The sequence below is a fragment of the Perca flavescens genome, chromosome 19, assembly GCF_004354835.1.
Source record: "Perca flavescens isolate YP-PL-M2 chromosome 19, PFLA_1.0, whole genome shotgun sequence".
Lineage (NCBI taxonomy): Eukaryota > Metazoa > Chordata > Actinopteri > Perciformes > Percidae > Perca > Perca flavescens.
In genome coordinates this window covers 21056049-21068675 of record NC_041349.1, presented here as the reverse complement: position 1 = coordinate 21068675, position 12627 = coordinate 21056049, and the positions used below count along the sequence as shown (strand labels likewise).

Sequence of the window (12627 nt, the reverse complement as noted above, 5' to 3'; positions counted from 1 at the left end):
TAATTAATATATTATGGCAGTTGAGATAATTAGAAAAGGCTACTCACTAGTCATGCTCAAGCGTGCCCCCTGATAATTAGAAAAGGCTGATAACATTTCAAATGTGTTTTTAAATGAAGTCTGTTACTAAGGGCAATACATACAATGCTGTACATCTCAATAGTTGACCAATGCACCTTGATTTATTTTGGTTGATTCATTTTTTTTTTTATTCTTTAACCATAAAGGATCATGTTTGTTCCGCTTCCATGTGCATTGTATTTGGCATTCTTAGCACACAATTTGTGTTGTCCAGTAAACTGGGACTATAATTTGGGAGGATTGTACAATTTTAAGAAAATATCCTAATTGTACAATCCTCCCAAATTATAGTCTTAGTTCACTGGACCAATAACTATATAGTGATGTAGGCTACTGTACATTCATGTAACAATAGGGAGAGGACACCTCAATGGTTTTTGACCTTAGATTTTGCTGGGGGGAATAACTGATGAATATACTCCGTTCCATTCATGTTTACAGTGTGCATGGCATTTATCACTTTATATTATTATATACGAGGGAGCAAAGCATATAATATGTAGAGAAGGAAACTCGTCCTCTATAAAAAAAAATAAAACGCAAGAAAAAGCGTGGCAGATAATAGCGGACCGACTGAATGCTAGTTTAAAAATATACATTTAGGAACTACTGCTCTTAACTGAAACCATTCAATGAGTCACTGTCATTTGCAAAACACTTTGCATTAACAGTGAGCAGTGGAAGTGAATATGACTTAGGAAATTTGGTCAGTTAATGTATATATTTAGGCTACTTATGCATTCAGTCGGTCCGCAATCGTCTGCCTCACTTTCTCTTGCCTCTTCATTACAGCGGCCGTGTTTCTTTTCTTTTTATACAAATGTGTTTCACGTCATCATACTTCCACAAGAAGCTGCTGCTCACTCTGTATAAAGTATGTACAATGCATATTCTCCATTTTGGCATCAGTAAATCTGTGATTGATCTCGCGGTCTTTTGAGGAAAGCTGTGGACGCGCATCTATCCAAATTACTTCAGCCCAGCTCGACCTAGTCGCTCCTCGTCAGCCTGGCTCGGCCTTTGTGAAACGCACCAAGCCGGGCTGCACAGATTAGACTAGGTCAAGTCTTGCTTCATCAGTTATCCTGGATATATATATTCTGCTTTTGTGAAACAGCCCCCTGCTTTTTACTTTTCTGCTCTCTTTATTTTGCTTCCTCATTTATCCCACTTGCTTTTATTTCACCACTGCTTGATTTCTCACTCCTAGCCCCTCACCCACTCCGCTTTCCAGCTTTTCTCTCAACTATTTTTACAAGTTTGTGTGACATGACCAGGGGGCCGGTAAACGGAGAATGTGACAGATAAGTGAGTCTAGCTGGCTGTCTGGATTTACCCTGCAGAGATCTGAGGAGCAGTTAACCATAGTCCTCACAAATCGACAAAATGCCAACACAAGGAAAGCATAAGGTAACGGACATCTGGCCAAAAAGTTGGACATACGGCAGAATTTCCGGCGTCAATCCCGGCAGTGGAAGGTTGTGGATATAGACTATTGTCTATATCATGAAGAAATACCTGCAAAACTAAGGACATTCCCATCAGCCTCAGCTTTTCATCAGCTTTGTGATTAGTGCTAATTAGCAAATGTTAGCATACTAACATGGTAAACTAAGATACATGCAATGGTAAACATTAGACCTGTCTACCTAGCATGGCTGTAGATTCTTTGTCTTGTTTTTAAACCCATCCAATGTCAGTTGTCCATTGTGTAAATCCATGTCAGTAGTCTAAAAAAATGCAAATTTGGTTTTTATTATGATACCATGCTGTTTAATTGGTAGTAGTTACTATTAATAAATTTTTTCTGCTACTGATTTATGATTACATTCTAAATACACAAGCAATGCACTTTAAAATACAGCACAATTACCTTTACAACACTCTGGCTTTATTACGGCTGCACTATATATATATATATATATATATATATATATATATACTCGCAATATCAACTGGCATGAACACAAACATCACGAAAGTTGCGACGTTTCGCAAAAGACACTCAGAGATTAGTTAGTCGAAAGAAAATATCCGTAGAAAACTACACTTTTTTTTTTAGTGGTGCCTTTTTGTATTTAATTTAATGTTCAATTTGTTCAGTAAAATGTTGGAAATGATTTCCTTTCCTTTGTTTTAAATTAAACAAGCTATTTGTTGTAGTTTTATCGCACCTAATATTGTTATCGCAATATCCAACATTATTGCATATCACATTTTCCTTCTATTGTGCAGCCCTACTGGACCACTGCACCGTAAGATAAAGGGCCACTGATTATGTGCTCATTTCATGGACTTTAAGACTGTGTTGTCCTTTTTCAACAAGTTTGTCTGAGGAGGCAAAATAGCCTCAACAAATTTAACAGTAATTGCTTACAGAAGTAGAGCTAAACCTTTCAGCTTAGATACAAATGCTTTGATGTATGCACCGGAAAAAATATAGACCGCATTTATTTCACAACCTACTTCGTTGCAAGATTTGTTTGTCCATTTCAATCTGCTTCTTCAGCCTAAGTTTTGGGGTCATGGCTGCTGGTTGCTTTAGCTGTGAGGACATTGGACTTTGGTTTGGGGCACCTCAAGACACAGAATTGTGCTTATGTAGAGAATTGCTCATGCTCCACTGGAGACTTTGCCAGCCAAGCCTCCTCATGGCAGATTTGTCTGCTCACTTATTGTGCCTAATTCCTTTTTGCTAGCTAATGAGCTGCCCAGTCCACATAGGGACCCCGTAAAGAGCCAGACTTAGCAGGTTTCCCTCCAGACCATGATGGGATTGTCACGTAAGGAGGCTATTTCTGCTGCCACTGAGAGGGAGAGAGGTACTTTTAGCGATTACCCTATTTATTTTCATCTTGTAATATCATTGCCTGATGGATGTGAGGTAACATGTTTGATGCAAACAAGATACTTTGTTAAATCTCACTGTCAAAAGCTGTACTGTGCTACAATCACCAATGCAGTCAAACATTCAGGAGTATGCCATTAGTAGCTGTTCAATTTTTTAGCAACTACAGGACTGTTAAATGTTGCCCTAAAGTAATATACTGCAGTGTAGGACAGAACTGCTATTACTTTTAAATGTTCAGCTTCTTGTCATACAGGACAACTCTAATGCTTGCAGAGAGGTACACGTAAATAGGGATGAGTCAGACATTTAAAAATAACTGTTTTTCACCGATTACTTCCCCCCCCCCCCACCCCCACCCCCTGCTGACTCTCACACATTCTCACTCACAATTTGTTCTTTTGCGTACCCATAACACTTCAACATCACATATGGAGATTTTTTTTAATGAAGTTAAAGGTACAATATGTAACATTTCTGCTTTAAAATGTCTAAAAATGACCATACCTATGTTATATATTTTTATGAGTTGTGTTCTTACACTATCCTAAATGTTTCCACCAAATGTTAAACCCAGAGAAATTGGTTATTTTATTTTCAGACACGGCACGTTTCCTTTAGTCGCCCGTCAGTGGCGTCATATAACCTTTCATCCTCCAGTTACTCCTTCCGTCAGAACACTGGCACCAAGATGATACGTTCAGGAGTAATTGTAAATCATACAATGTCACAGAAAAAAAATACTTGTAACCGTAATACTGCTTTTTTTTTGCCGTACAGCATCATTTTGTGATTAATTACATCCCACTTTTTATCACAGTAATACAACAGAGACCTTATCTATTTTGAAAGTTCAATATCGATACCAGCTTGACGTTACTACAATGTGCTAATGTTGATGCTAAAGCTTTGTGGGTAAAATTGAGGTTACTACATCGTCCAACACGCTAATAGTTATTTTTAGTATGACTGTTTCGACCACAGCTAACAGGACTGAACTAACCCACGAATAACTTCACTAGTAACGTTAACGTTAGCTGTATAGATAGACGATTAATCTAATGCTAATTTAGCCAGCTAGCACACCCCGGTCTGTCTGCCTCACTCCTCCGGCGCAGAGAGACTCAGTCAGGATGACAGCTGACAACAGCCCCGGGACATAAAGCTAGCTAGTTACCGTTAGCCCCCAGTCAGCTATCAGCCAGCTACTTCCATTACAGCAACCCCCCGGCCAGAACTTATCTCCAGTGCCTGGTGCTTACGACGCTAACGGCAGTTTAATTAAACGTTGGGAAACTGACTATATCAGACCCAGCACCGAGTCACAACAGCGGCCATCCATAGCTGTAACTAGCTACATCTCCGTAGCGCTACCGGTGTATGTGCCGAAAATCTCCTCCCTGCCGAATTTCTTCCCCCTTCGCGTTTAGCTGTATTTACGGTTAGCTAAATTAACCCGACAAAAGGTGGGTTAAGCACCAAAACGAAAAGTTAAGATTACTGAAGAGTGAAGGGGAGATAATTCCGGGCAGCTGGGAGATGTTCTGCTGCTGCACAACAGGCATCGAACGTCCTGGCTCGCTATTGCGGAGATTTCACAGACAATCCCCACCCACACCCGTCTCTCAGCCTCGTTTAGTAGCTAGCTAGCGTTACAACAAACCCCGTCCCCCAAGTGTTGAAACCATCCAAAAGGTGACATTGATATGTGAAATATTTCGTGTTTTAGCTGCTGGCTACTGTTAGCTTGCTGGCTCACTAGCTAACTGGTCAGCTACAAATAAAAATCTAATCAAGAAAAACGTAATTATGTTGGGGAAACTACAGCTATTTTATTAGAATAACATGAATAAACGTAACGTGAATAAACTTGAATGGGTAAACTCGTCCGTGAACTGATGCATTCTAACCGGCAGCGAAGGTGTTTAACACTAAAAACTCCCATAATTCCACGCAACGTCATCAAAAGTCCAGTTTTACCGTCCATTGTTTTGGTTGAGAGACCCCTAGCGGCAGCAAGTTACATATTGTACGTTTAACTCTGAAAGAACTGCTATCTAAAAGCAAATGGATATTTATATTAAAACTTGAATCAAATTAAAGGTATTTGAAAATGTAGTTGATTCATTACTCTTAGTATAAACATAAGCATTAACATCACTATAATGCTAATAAAGTTGGGATGTAGTGAATATGACCCATCTTACAGAAACGCAACCAAATTAACCGATTAAAATCTGATAATTTCCAAGACACGCAAGTGAAGGCTGTATCTTATCATGTGAACTCTATTTCAACCTGATCCTCGGAGAGTGCTCCTGTAATTGAAATAGGGATAGTGTCCCTGAGCCCCGGCAGCATAACCTCATCCTCTATATACAAATGGATTGTTAAATGGACAGCCAGCAAATGTTTGAGTTGATTTTTGTCACCCACAATCTGTCAGGGTGAACATTCGTCAGTGCACATATTGATTTAGCAATATAGGTGAGATTGGCTGGGAGTTAGGAAGCAGTGCATCAAACCTCAAATCAAGAGTTCAGGGAACACTCAGGGAACAGGTAGTGCCGGACTGAATCATGACTGAAAATGCAAGATTCTTTTTTCAAGTAAACGTCGTGGTTGGGATGAACAAATATTAGAAGCGAAAGACAAAAACCTAACCACCAAGTGGCGATATCAGTAACTCATAAAATATTTTTCAAAGCAACATGAGTTACCAGTAGAGCTTCAACAAGGCCAGCTCCTCTGTACCCAATTTGCAGGTGTTTAAAAAAAATTAAATAAATGCTAAATTAATTACAATGGCAAGGCAAACGATCTGGAAATTCAGTTGACATTTTTACTAATGCCATGTGAGTGAGAACAGTAATGAATTTGTCGGGTCAAAGCAAATTAACTGACTAGGTTTGTAAAGGCTGCTTAACTGTGTTTGTTAACGTTTTTAATAAGATTGAAACTCTTTGCTCTGAACACTTTTTTAATTTTTTTTTTTTAAGGTTTACAAATGCATTGGGTAGTTTGAGTCCAACCACGGATCACAGACCGTAAGATCGATTAAGATGCTTTGGCGAACAAGTTTGACTTGTTCACTCACAGCCAATAAAGTAGAATTGTACAAGTCTTATTGTTTTTTGTCAGTTGAGCAGTTCAAGAATAATATGCTGTTGTGTTATGATTTTATGGCTGCATCTACTTGTACTCATGGGTTCTAAATGAGAATACCATTTTCTTGTCCTAATTGGGTCGATTTGTCTTTGAACCTGTCATTGTGCTGCAGGCAGCACCTTCTTTGGATACGTTCAAATTTAAGTAGACGCCTACAAAGGACAGGCGCACACCTACGCAGTGAGAAAAACTCGTACTAAAGTATACACATTCATAGGTTTACTCTCTCACACACACACACACACACACACACACACACACACACACACACACAGCACTCATCTGAGGAGTTTGGCTTTAGCAGATTGTCAGCATTTGCAGACAGAGACACATCAACATCACAGGACTCTTCCCCCGTGACAGGCGTCTCCATGGCACCCCTCAGATCACTGTGGCGCCACCGCTCCAGCTCCTTACATTTCAATCTCCCGTCTCTTCTTCCCCCACAGCTCGAGCACCGGGGTCTAGAAATATGTTTCAAAACAGAAGCAGCGCTTTGCCCACACACATACACACACCTCGACAATGCTCGCTTACAAAGTTTTAGAAAAAGGGAACATCACCATTCTGCATCCAAGCAGTATTAAAGTGGAACACAGTCAGAGTAGGGGTACGTGTCACATCAATGTGAGTATCGTACATTACCTCATACTGGGTCACTCCAGCACAGTGCATCATGCTGAAAGGCAAAACTCAATGTCTTCAATTTTTTTATTCGTGCAGTGAAGGGCAGTGCACACAGTTAAAGGTCCCATGGCATGAACATTTCACTTTGAGGTTTTTTAACATATGCGTTCCCCCAGCCTGCCTAAGGTCCCCCAGTGGCTAGAAATGGCAATAGGTGTAAACCGAGCCCTGGGTATCCTGCTCTGCCTTTGAGAAAATGAAAGCTCAGATGGGCCAATCTGGAATCTTCTCCTTATGAGCTCATAAGGAGCAAGGTTACCTCCCCTTTCTCTGCTTTGCCCGCCCAGAGAATTTGGCCCACCCATGAGAGTAGTGATGCACCGATGTGAAAATTGTGGATATACCGATACCGATATTAATATTGCTGTTATGGCCGATACCAATATTTACCGATGTCGATATCTCTGCATAGAACACATTTTTTTATGATAATCAAACTATTTTCCAAAAGGCATTTTTTTTACTTTTGTGATTTATTTTCAGAAATCACTGATATTGGGCACCTTTTACCTGTGTGCAAAATATCATACCAAGTAGTCATCAGATTTTCAGAAGAAAAAATAAATATTTATATAAAAATACATTTTTAAAAGGATACAAGTGTGTCCTGAATTCACACTATGAATAAGCCAACCCTGAGTATTCACAATAAACATCTTACTCACTTGAGACAAAGTCACTGTATTCTGTGAACATTGTACAACCGTTCAAAACTTTAAAGTACAGTAGTAGGCCTTAAATGGCCAAAGCCAAAAGTATTGAAAGAGGTAAAATGTGAAAATGGAGCCAGAACAAACTGGACTGAACAGACACTGGCTTTTGCAGTCTGAACTGGAAGTACAGTAACTGCCAAGTACTTAAAGGTTAGGCCTAACCCTTGAAATTATAGAAATTGGTGCCTTCTAGGCCGAGATAAGCCAGAAAATGTGTTTTTTGCTCATATGGATGAAAGACACCAAATCCCAGAATGCACTTCGCTGCTTAGACTCTACTCCCAAGCCACATCCACCTACAGACCGACAGTGAGGCAGCATTCAACTCAACCCAAATGTGTTTTATTGTCATTTCAACCATATACACGAAACAACATTTCACCGTGGCTGTAATGGTTACACATTTAAAATATATAAAAACAACATACGAAACAGGTGTTTACAGTCAACCAGGCGCTAATGCAAGTATGCATTAGCTGAACTTTACGTGTGTGTGCAATAGCTAAATGTAGCAGATTATAAACACAGTTGTAAATTTGCGTGAAATGTAGAACGGTCGGCATTTACTAGTCACAAACTTCCCCAGCAGTTAGCATTTAGTTGGATACAAGCAGCTAATTTCTGCACAAGTCCGTGTTAACAAAATCTCCACTCTTACCCGGCGACATGTTTCCACAACAAGAAAAACACAGTAGTCTCTGAACTCGCGATGGGAGTTTCGTTTAAGTTGGATGTACTCCAGTTTGTTGTCTAATGAGCAGACACTTGCAACCAGGATTGATGGAACAGGTGGCTGGCTAGCGTTAGCTTTCCACCTAGCTAGGTTAGCTATACTCCAGCCCCCGTTTGCGTTTCACCGCTGAGAATGTCCCCCCATGATCGCGGCTGCTGACCGCTCCGGCCGCCGCTGCTGCCCGCTGGTCAAACTAACCTGTACGGCGGGCCGCAGCAACCGAACAGCAACCTCTTATTTCCGAACATTCATCTCTCCCCCGCCCACCGAGAGCCGGTGGTCTACTAAAGTTTCCAGTGTCCCACTTCGCCGCAGATTCCGTCTGCAAAAACCAACATCCCCGCCCACACTTTTTCTTCTTCTTCTTCTGATTTCAGCAGTATAGACGCTGTTAAGCGTATTACTGCCCTCCACAGGTCAGATTTAAATCTAAATTCTCACACACACATCTAAGCCTACACAGGTCAAATACACAGGAATGATTCACATCGGCCCTATTCATCGGCCCTATTTTGACATCGGAACGATACCGATGTGTAAAAAAAAATGACCATATCGGCCGATATTATATCGGCGGCCGATATATCGTGCACCACTACGTGAGAGAGAGACATCATGGCTTTCAAACGAGCAAAGTGGCAGTTGGTCAAGGCCACACCCCCACCCTCCACTTTGCCCCCCCCCCCCCTCTCTCCTCCTCAATAGCTACAGACAGATATGGCACATACTAAAGCTTATTGTGGGACTGGCTCTAGTGGCTGTAATTCTGCACCAAGGCTGAATTTAGGGAAAGAGACTTCAGATACAGTATTAGGGGACCACTAAGGCCTGTATAAAAGCATCCAAAGAGCACCATGTCATGGGACATTTAAATGGTGCATATAATTACTGGAATATTTCATAATCTGTTTTTATCTAGAGTAAAAAAATAAGATGGTATTAGTATCAAGATACTATTTGAGAAATGGCTTTTTTTCCCTCAAAATACCAGATGCGTGTTGCGTCTAACAGTCCAAAGGTGTATAAGCTATTTGGATCAAATCCTCAAAATGGCCCGCAGGTATGAATAAGTGTGAGTGATGAGTCTAATCCCAATGTCTGCCCTCACATACTCAGACACTTTGATGCTCGTTCCCAATAACTCCACAGGAGCTCAGGGCTGTCCAACTGTGGAATTTGCCAGTGCGTGAAGTCTCTTCAGGAAGACTTTTCAATTCCTTCATACATGCTTCAAGGAAGTTGTTTTATGCATACTTTCAGGAAGTTGTAAGAATTCATGGAAGGCAAAAACTAAATTGAATGTAAATAGTGCGCTAGCCAGCACTGTGTGTTTGTTCATCCTGACATGGCAATGTTGACAGTTTTAATTTGATCCATCAAGTTTAATTTACTTGCTGAACAGACAGCGATAAGAAACTGCAGTCTCTGAAGGAGCCGGATTTCACAGGCCACAGAAATTCCTCTGCCCCTGGTAATGTTTGATGTCACAAAGTGCTGGCTCGGGCCACGTTGGAGCGCTGAACCGATAAGCGAGGCAATACGTCCTCGGTCAGAGTTAACGTAAGGCTAGGGTCCAGCTGGCCTCCGCCAGTCAACATGGTGACCTGCTTTGAGGCCGCAACACGCCTTTTTAGTTGCAAGTTTCAGGTCTGAACTTTGACCTTTTTTTTTTCACCTACATGTAAAGAATTGCAATATAAGCCCATAAGCCTGTATATAACTATTAAGACTATAGCCTACATATGTCAAGGATGTATAAATTACAAATTCAGACCTCAGCTGGAGCTTGATTTACTAAGGCTGCCAAATACTACACGTTCGTTCAATTGAACCTGCGATGTCAAGGTTTCATTCTCCACTTCTGAAAAGTTCCGCTTCTTAGCTGGATTATGTCTTGCCATGTCTTAAATTGTAGGTGCATGGCCTCTAAACCGAGAATATATAAGAGACTAAACTCTGAGGTAGGGGGAAACCTGTCTATTGCAGCTCTTTGTAGATTGTGGTGCATCAGTGTTGCTGCCATTGCCGGTGTTCTCTCTATTAGGGTCTGTTCAAGTTGACCACACTTTGGATCAGCTATAATTATCCTTGGATCTATTTGGCTTAGTTCTGACTGTGCTCAGTCTTCTTTCGGATCAATTCCAAATTTCACTTGGCTACTATTTGAACTGTAGCCATTAATTAACACATTAATGAAATGCTTCAAACGGCTGGTCAAAGAATACATCTGCTCCTCACTACCCAATGCTGTCGACCCCTGACAGTTGGACTACCGTCCCAACCGATCAATGGAAGACGGCATAACACACATCCTCCACACCACCCTATTTTACCTTGACAAGAAAGGGAGTTATGTGAGATTGCTGTTTTGAAAACCGTTCCACATCTGACTTCTTGACAGGCAGGCCCCAGGTTGTAAGGCTGGGCGGACACACCTCTTCCACCCTCATCCTTAACACTGGAGCACCCCAGGGCTGCATTTGGTGCCCCGTGCTGTACTCCCAGTACACACACGACTGTGTAGCCGCTTTCAACTCCAACACTGCTGTGGGGGGCCTGACCCCCAGGTGTCATGACAACAACTTACTCATAATTGTTAGCAGACTAATAGTGGGGCGGCATAGCTAACCTATTGTTTATTTTGTGATAAAAGCACAAAAATTGGTGTATACAGTATGCATAGCTCAATATATTTAGGGGTACCCCCTCAAATACTGAGGAATTTGTACTCTTGCACCATCGAGATCTTCCTGACAGGAACCATCGCTGCCTGGTACGGAAACTGCACCGAACAGGACTGCAAGGCCCTACAAAAATTGATGTGTTTGGCTGAATACAATAGGTGGTGCTCTGCCCTACCAGGCTTTCTATGTAATTATTTCAAATCATCCTGACACTATATTTTATGAAAGAAATAACACCTTAAATACAAAGAAATAGCAATAAGGCGGCCCAAACAATGATGGATTTTGTTGTGCAGTAAACATGTAGCACCAACCCCGACTCTCTCGAGGTTTAAAAAAATGTTATTGATTTTACTGTTGCTGTTCCATGCGGTCTGGTGGTGGCAGATTTCTGAGGGCACTGATGAGTGAAGAACATGACCTCTTGTGTTGGTGGGAAATGAACCCAGCATAGAAGCTGGAGAGCACCAGTTTGAAATCCTCTGAGGATGTCAGTTCACATTTTGTGACCTTGAACAGGCCGTTGTGTTCATGCCTGCCTTGGCGAAAATGTTTGATTTTTTTTTTGTGTGATGATTTAGATTCAAAAGTTTGTAGAGATGTGAGGTGTTCTGTACCATGTACTACAAATAAGATGACATTCCTTAAAAATAAAAAAAAGCATTTAATGTACTTGCTGTCCATGATTTTGTCCAGTCAGCTCATTATACAGTGACTGTGATCAGGGTTTGCAAAGGTAGGCTCTTCCCAAACATCTGTACAGGCGTGCATGTGCCCACACTCTCAACCAGGAGATGAATAATGTCAAACCAGGAGAACAACATTTTTGTACACATTTTTGTAATCCTTTCTAGCGGTGGAAAATACTGATCTTCCTTTCCTTGCATTTGGTTTCTATAATACATAGTTTTATTGGTATGTTGAAGAATTGTTCTGACAGTTACACGGATGGATATGCTGTCTTTTGATCCATTTTATCTCCTTACTAACCCGATGTTGGTCAATGGATATTTTTCTCTTGCTCTCTCCAAATCTTATTTTCTTTATTTTGAGATGAGACATGTATGATTTTAGATTCAGGCAACCGTGTGCGTGCGTTTACACAGCTCATAATGCCACTGAACTGTCCCTTAGAGTAATTAAGAGCTTACCCAATGATCCACTCGGGCAACACAGGGGATTGGCTCCACTCAATACATCCAGGATTCTATCACCAGATAGCAAACAAGGGGCCAAAACATTGTGTGTTGAGCAACAGACAATCGGTTTCTTCATATTGTTCTCCCTTTATCACATTTACGAGAGTCTGTTATGAATGGGACTGGTGATGTGCAGTGGAGGGCAGTTGAATTTGTTGCATGTATGCATCTATCATCTTTGGCCATCTTCCCCCAACTAAACATGGACTACATAGACAACTCTTGTTGGTTTGGCTATCTGATGCGGTTATTCTCTCTCAATGGAACTGATTTAGTTCTCTGTGCAGAACAGTTAATAATTTTGCTTTCACTGGTCATCTCTATCCTCACTCAGAAGAGGGTGGTATGTACAGTGCCATAAGCTTTGCAATCTTCTGGATCTGTTTTCACAGAGAGTGGTATAAGTTGATATTAGGCCATATGTGTTCTTAGGGTGGATGTGTGGTTAGCCTCTCAAGGCCTTTTTTCCATTCAGACAGTAGTCAGAGGTGAGGGTTGTAGGTTGCACTACTTG

At 41.1% G+C, this 12627-nt stretch overlaps 1 protein-coding gene across 2 annotated transcripts in view; it reads left to right on the top strand.

Annotated features, from left to right (window-relative positions):
• The window catches only part of LOC114545730 (5,6-dihydroxyindole-2-carboxylic acid oxidase), a 148614-nt gene that overhangs the window by 54783 nt on the left and 81204 nt on the right, over positions 1 to 12627 (top strand). The gene's annotated exons all lie outside the window — the stretch shown is intronic.